This window comes from Sander lucioperca, chromosome 22, assembly GCF_008315115.2.
Source record: "Sander lucioperca isolate FBNREF2018 chromosome 22, SLUC_FBN_1.2, whole genome shotgun sequence".
NCBI lineage: Eukaryota > Metazoa > Chordata > Actinopteri > Perciformes > Percidae > Sander > Sander lucioperca.
In genome coordinates, this window is record NC_050194.1 from 2338036 (window position 1) to 2345535 (window position 7500).

Below are 7500 nucleotides of genomic sequence, written 5' to 3' on the forward strand. Positions count from 1 at the left end.
CACACACTCTCCCCCACACACACACACACACACACGCACATGCACACACACACACACACAAATGCACAGACACGCACACGCACGCACGCACGCACGCACACGCACGCACAAACACACACACACACACACGCACATACATGCACACACACACACGCATGCACACGCATGCACACACACAGACACACACACTCCCCCCCACACACACAGACACACACACACTCCCCCCCACACACACAGACACACACACACTCCCCCCCACACACACAGACATGCACACACACACCCCACACAAACACACACACACCAGCGCACAAGTCTAAACTTCAGACCACTTACGTAGCTACGGCGAAGGTTTTGCGTGAAGCCTCCACAGAACCATAAAGCGGCTTTAATCTGCTGCTATGGGTCCATTACTGTGAAACAGAAACACTCCCTCTCCAGGTTAATGGAGGTGAGCCGCTGCATCACAGGCTGTAAGCAGAAAGGTCTGGAGGAACTCTACAGGCTGTAAGCAGAAAGGTCTGGAGGAACTCTACAGGCTGTAAGCAGAAAGGTCTGGAGGAACTCTACAGGCTGTAAGCAGAAAGGTCTGGAGGAACTCTACAGGCTGTAAGCAGAAAGGTCTGGAGGAACTCTACAGGCTGAATGTCACATGTTGCATCTGGATCACGCTTTAAAATCCCAAAACTCAGAACCAACAGAACACTCTTTTGTACCTGCAGCCATTCTACTTCTTAATTCTATAAAGAACCACAGATAACTTATTGACTTACCAGTCCATCCAGAAAAATGCAGAGTTTTTTTGTGATTGTTTTGGGCTAAAATCCTTGATTATGCGGCACGTTTTCTTAAAAAATGTGATGGAATATGCGGGATATTTATGCAATTTTATGTGATGAAATTGCGGGAACTTGCAAAAACTGTGGTTTCATCGTGGCTTCATCGTGGGGTTTGCAGCTTTTCGATGACGTTCACGTCGCGTAATTACGTCACTTCATAACGTTCCCATGGCAACGGCTGCTCTTTTGTGAAGTAAACGCAACATTTTTCATCTTTCTGCTAAGATATATGGGACTTTTTTGCAAGCCCCGCATATTTTGCGCGGAAATCTGCAATTTATGCAGCGAAAGTGCGGCGTATTTGAAAAAATGCCTTTGGCTGATTATGCGTTGAATTATGAGATCACATAATCAGGTTTTTCTGAAGGGACTGACTTACTATTTATTGATTGTTTACTGTTTTTTATTGTTTTTAACTATGCCTGCAAGGTAGGTAATCTGTGTATCGTGTGTGTGATTTGTATACTATCTGCTGCACAACAAATTGCCCCATTGGGGGACAATAAAGTAACTTGAAGTGATTTTCAGTTTGGACCGCGAGGACGATGCATGGTCGAATGGAAGACAACACAAGGGTTAACCTCTGCAGGACATGAACACCTGTTTCCTGGGAGAAAGTCTGATGATTAGTGTATATCTGTGACTGAATGTACGTATGGATATGAATGGAGGAATGAATGTTTATATGACTGAATGTATTGATGCTTATGGAAGTAGGAACGAGTGTTTGTAAGACATGTATGGGAGAACAGTAGAATGAAGGAAGGATGGCTCTTTCCACAAGTATAGAGAATGGTCATTTGCAGTTTGCACAGCTCTGTGAGCAGCCCAAATGTTTACTGTACATCTGTCTTCTAACTGGTTGAACCCTGTGCTTGCTGTGTGTCTCTGTTGTAACTCTTGCAGCAATTTCTCCCAGTGTCCAAAACTAATGTCTCCTCAGGGAGACTAATTAAGATACTTTGACTTTGATGATGAGTGAAAGAAGAAGTCAGAGAGCGTGGTATGTGTGTGTGTGTGTGTGTGTGTGTGTGTGTGTGTGTGTGTGTGTGTGTGTGTGTCTGTGTGTCTGTGTGTCTGTGTGTCTCTGTCTCTATCTCTTGGTCTGTGTGTGTGTGTGTGTGTGTGTGTGTGTGTGTGTATGAAGTGATGGAGGGCGGAGGAAGAGACAAACACAACTAAACAAGGACAGAAGTACTGCAGTACACACTGTGCAGTGAGACCCACCCACTGGGTTTCCTCTCCTTACATGAGACGGAGACCTGCTTCCTTTTTTGGCGTTACCTCCTCTCACAGATCTGCCTGTTGTTTAATGTCTTCTTCTCCTTCTTCAGATCCTTCACTGCAGTAAAAGTACTAATACCACACTGTTAAAATACTCTGTTGTAGTAAAAGTGTGTAAGTATCATCAGGAGAATGTAGTTAAAGTATTAAAAGTAAAGAACAATCCTCCCATTTTAGAAAGGATCCAGACAGTTATGTCTGTCTGTCTGTCTGTCTGTCTGTCTGTCTGTCTGTCTGTCTGTCTGTCTGTCTGTCTGTCTGTCTGTCTCTCCAACCAGGTGTGTGTGTAATGGTCTAATCATCTCAGCTGGTCTTGTAGCTGTTATATTGTTGGCTAGTTTACTTTAGAATTAAACATCAGATTTTATAAACTACATGTGTGTTGTTGCAGTAATCTTAATGTGTAAAGTAACTAGTAACTAAAGCTGTAACAGATGAATGAATGTAGCGGAGTAGAAGTAGAAAGTGGCATGAAAAGAAAAGACTCAAATAAAGTACAAGTACCTCAATATTTGTGCTGAAGTACAGTACTGGAGTACATGTACTTAGTTACATTCCCGCGCTGGGTCTGGCTGTTTTGGGAGAGTAAAGAGGGCGGCGTCTCTGCTGCAGGAAGTTTTCTTTCCCTCGTAGTAAAGTTTCCTTTTAAGGAGAGCCGGAGTGGAGTCAGCCATCATGTACAGTTAGAGACACACATTCCTCTATCTGGACTACAATACCCATGAGCCTCAGCAACCACTGACATACACAAGAAGACTAGGTGTCAATGAAACAGCTGATCGTGTTCTTTACACCTCCCAACGTAGTAAAAGTTGACTTTATATTTCACAGTTCCTGTTTTCTGTCAGATGGGTTAGAGATCTTTCTAGAAGGAAGCTGCATTTCCCGGAGAAAGAGAGAAAGAAAGAAAAGAGACGGAGGGATAGACAGACAAACAGACAGACAGACAGGCAGACAGGTGGACAGACAGACGGACAGACAGACAGTCGGACAGACGGACCGAAAAACAGACAGACAAGCGGGCGGACGGGCGGACAGACAGACAGACAGACAGACAGACAGACAGACAGGCGGACGGGCGGGTGGGCGGACGGACGGGCGGACAGACAGACAGACAGACAGACAGACAGACAGACGGACAGGCAGACGGGTGGGTGGGCGGGTGGACGGACGGACGGACAGACAGACAGGCAGGCAGGCAGACAGGCAGATGGACGGACGGACGGACAGACAGACATACACAGACAGACAGACAGACAGACAGACAGACAGGCAGGCAGACAGACAGACAGACAGACAGGCAGACGGACAGGAAGACAGGCAGACAGACAGATAGACAGACAGACAGGCAGGCAGGCAGACAGGCAGGCAGGCAGACAGACAGACAGACAGGCAGACGGACAGGAAGACAGGCAGACAGACAGACAGACGGATGGACAGACAGACAGACAGACAGACAGGCAGGCAGGCAGGCAGACAGGCAGATGGACGGACGGACGGACAGACAGACATACACAGACAAAGGTCAGTTTAAAAGATTTTACTCAGATTTTGAGAGACTCTAGTCACGCTCATCCTGCTCCTCGTTTCCTGGTTAGCTCTCCACCAATCAGATGGCTCATTTGAGTCTGACTGCCAGCAGTGCCCGCCCCGCTGATTATACATGTCAAATCAGCCAAAATGAAGGCCGGCGGCCCCTCGGACGGACGACGGTACGGAACACACCGAACAGACTTGAGTCACCGACCTCGCCAGACTGTCAGACGGCTGATTATCAGCTCGGTGAGTCTCGGGCTTTACCTTAACTCCTACATTGGGCCAATGAGGTGGGACCAGGGAAGAACTTGCTTGGACGCGTGTTCTGCGTGCCAATAATCAATGTCCACAATCTGTCTGCATTTCGGTGCTGTGACCCACTTATTTTCCTTTGCACACTAATCTAACAATGACACGCAAACCTGACACGGTGAAAAGCTGTCTGCACACACCTGTGTACCTGTGGCTGTTAATTACCTGTATGCCTTCCCAAAGGCAATGCTCCACCCAGTGCTCAAACATAAAACTGCAGATTAATTAGCATAACCAACGTGGTATATAAACAAAACAAACTAACTATCTAAACTGTTAGCTAACTATCTAAACTGTTAGCTAACTATCTAACTGTTAGCTAACTATCTAACTGTTAGCTAACTATCTAACTGTTAGCTAACTATTTAACTTTTAATAGATTAGAATAGACTTTATTGTCGTTTGTGTTCAACGAAATTCTCTGTTCCGTACCTGAATATAGGTTGCTGTCCGTTTTTTAAAGGAGACAGGTTCTGGCCCAGTGGTCCAGTGGCCTAAAGGTCCGGGCTCTGGTTCAGGCTCTGGCCCAGTGGCCCAGTGGCCCAGTGACCCAGTGGCCCAGTGGTCCAGTGGCCCAGTGGCCCAGTGGTCTAGTGGCCCACTGACCCAGTGGATCAGGCTGTGGCCCAGTGGCCCAGTGGTCCAGTGGCCCAGTGGCCCAGTGGATCAGGCTGTGGCCCAGTGGCCCAGTGGTCTAGTGGCCCAGTGGCCCAGTGGCCCAGTGGTCCAATGGTTCAGGCTCTGGCCCAGTGGCCCAGTGACCCAGTGGCCCAGTGGCCCGGTGACCCAGTGGTCCAATGGTTCAGGCTCTGGCCCAGTGGTCCAGTGGCCCAGTGGCCCAGTGACCCAGTGGTCCAGTGGCCCAGTGGCCCAGTGGTCCAATGGTCCAATGGTTCAGGCTCTGGCCCAGTGGCCCAGTGGTCCAGTGGCCCAGTGGTCCAGTGGCCCAGTGACCCAGTGACCCAGTGGCCCAGTGGCCCAGTGGCCTAGTGGCCCAGTGGATCAGGCTGTGGCCCAGTGGCCCAGTGGCCCAGTGGCCCAGTGGTCCAGTGGCCCAGTGGATCAGGCTGTGGCCCAGTGGCCCAGTGGCCCAGTGGTCCAGTGGCCCAGTGGCCCAGTGGATCAGGCTGTGGCCCAGTGGCCCAGTGACCCAGTGGCCCAGTGACCCAGTGGTCCAGTGGCCCAGTGGCCCAGTGGCCCAGTGACCCAGTGGCCCAGTGGCCCAGTGACCCAGTGGATCAGGCTGTGGCCCAGCGGCCCAGTGGCCCAGTGGCCCAGTGGCCCAGTGACCCAGTGGATCAGGCTGTGGCCCAGCGGCCCAGCGGCCCAGTGGCCCAGTGGCCCAGTGGCCCAGTGGCCCAGTGGCCCAGTGACCCAGTGGCCCAGTGACCCAGTGGCCCAGTGGCCCAGTGGCCCAGTGGATCAGGCTGTGGCCCAGTGGCCCAGTGGCCCAGTGGATCAGGCTGTGGCCCAGTGGCCCAGTGACCCAGTGGCCCAGTGGATCAGGCTGTGGCCCAGTGACAGGGGAAAAAGTGAAAGCACCGAAAACTCAGGAAAAAGTGTAAAACCAAGGAAAAGGGCGACAAAACCTTTTTTTTTTTAAAGGGCCAAAAGGAGCAAACATCTCTTGGCATTCTGAAATTATGAAAAATTAAATATTAAAATTAATGAAACTAAATGAATGACTAAATGAATTGTTTCTTAATCTTTCAGAGAAAGTTCATGGTAGTTTTGAACAAAGTATCCGAGTACTACTTGTCTCTGTAAGTCAAGTATAAGTTGTATAACCCTAACATTGTGTGAGTGAAAGTGTATGTGTTGTATAAAGTATCCGAGTACTTCCTCTCTAAAGTGTAAAAGCATTCATTCTGTCTGAGGAATGCTGTGAATGATGGGAGAAAGCCCGGCGGCGTCTGATTGGCTGCTTCCCTCGGGGCCGGCCCTATAAGGACTGGAGCAAGGGAGAGAGGGGGGGAGGGGGGGTGAGCAGGGCCTTGTTTGGGATGGAGGGATGGAGGGATGGAGGGATGGAGGGAGAGTTGATAAAGTCAGTCTCACAGAGTTCAGACTCTCACTTCTGCCCCGCCCCGTCCTGCAGACTCACCGCCACGGTAAGAAATACTCAAAATATATATTCAAGATTTAAGATACTTTTACTGCCATAGTCCACTTGTTTCTGGAAAATATTATATATGTATATATATATATATATCCATACAATATTAACAGTGGTGTAAGATCTACACTCTAAGACATATCTGTGTATTTAAGTTGCAGTATAGTAGACATATCTGTGTATTTAAGTTGCAGTATAGTAGATATATCTGTGTATTTAAGTTGCAGTATAGTAGACATATCTGTGTATTTAAGTTGCAGTATAGTAGACATATCTGTGTATTTAAGTTGCAGTATAGTAGATATATCTGTGTATTTAAGTTGCAGTATAGTAGACATATCTGTGTATTTAAGTTGCAGTATAGTATATATATCTGTGTATTTAAGTTGCATTATAGTAGACATATGTGTATTTAAGTTGCAGTATAGTATATATATATATATATATATATATATATATATATATATATATATGTGTGTGTGTGTATTTAAGTTGCAGTATAGTAGATATATCTGTGTATTTAAGTTGCAGTATAGTAGACATATCTGTGTATTTGCAGTATAGTAGACATATCTGTGTATTTAAGTTGCAGTATAGTAGACATATCTGTGTATTTGCAGTATAGTAGACATATCTGTGTATTTAAGTTGCAGTATAGTAGACATATCTGTGTATTTGCAGTATAGTAGACATATCTGTGTATTTAAGTTGCAGTATAGTAGACATATCTGTGTATTTAAGTTGCAGTATAGTAGATATATCTGTGTATTTGCAGTATAGTAGACATATCTGTGTATTTGCAGTATAGTAGACATATCTGTGTATTTAAGTTGCAGTATAGTAGACATATCTGTGTATTTGCAGTATAGTAGACATATCTGTGTATTTAAGTTGCAGTATAGTAGACATATCTGTTTATTAAATGCCGTTTTCTCAAAATGTTATTTTTCTCATACTCTGAGCCAGAAATCTGCACTTCAGCAGTACTTACTGTACATACACTTTCCAGTTGTATTCCTATGTATATTCTAAAGGTTTTTACACAGGGATTTGTTCACATATCACTCAGAGTCTGATTTATACAACATTTCATACCAAGAACCTGGACGAAAATGGAATTTTTTTATGGCTGTTGACAGTTGATAAAAAGAGATATCCTCTGTAAAAACCTTTGACTCTAATATGTCAGCAAAATAAAACAAGAATTTTGAATCTGGCTTTATCCAATATTCAGATTTCTCGTCTGAAAATATATACAAATTAGCGCATATTTAATGAGATAACACCTTATTTGCATATTTGAACGTAAAAATTCTAAAAACTTGTAATACAAAAGACATTTGTCTTAATGTCAGTAATCAACTGGGGAAGTTTCATGCTGATATCTGTTAGATAATTTTTTTCTCCTAGTCA

The 7500-nt window shown here is 45.8% G+C and overlaps 1 protein-coding gene across 1 annotated transcript in view; it reads left to right on the forward strand.

Moving 5' to 3' along the window:
- Nucleotides 1–5974: 5974 nt before the first annotated feature.
- acta2 (actin alpha 2, smooth muscle) overlaps nucleotides 5975–7500 on the forward strand; it is a 15024-nt gene continuing 13498 nt past the window's right edge. Inside the window, exon 1 of the mRNA XM_035997525.1 lies at nucleotides 5975–6082. The gene's annotated coding sequence lies outside the window, so the exon portion shown is untranslated. The remainder of the gene's footprint in view (nucleotides 6083–7500) is intronic.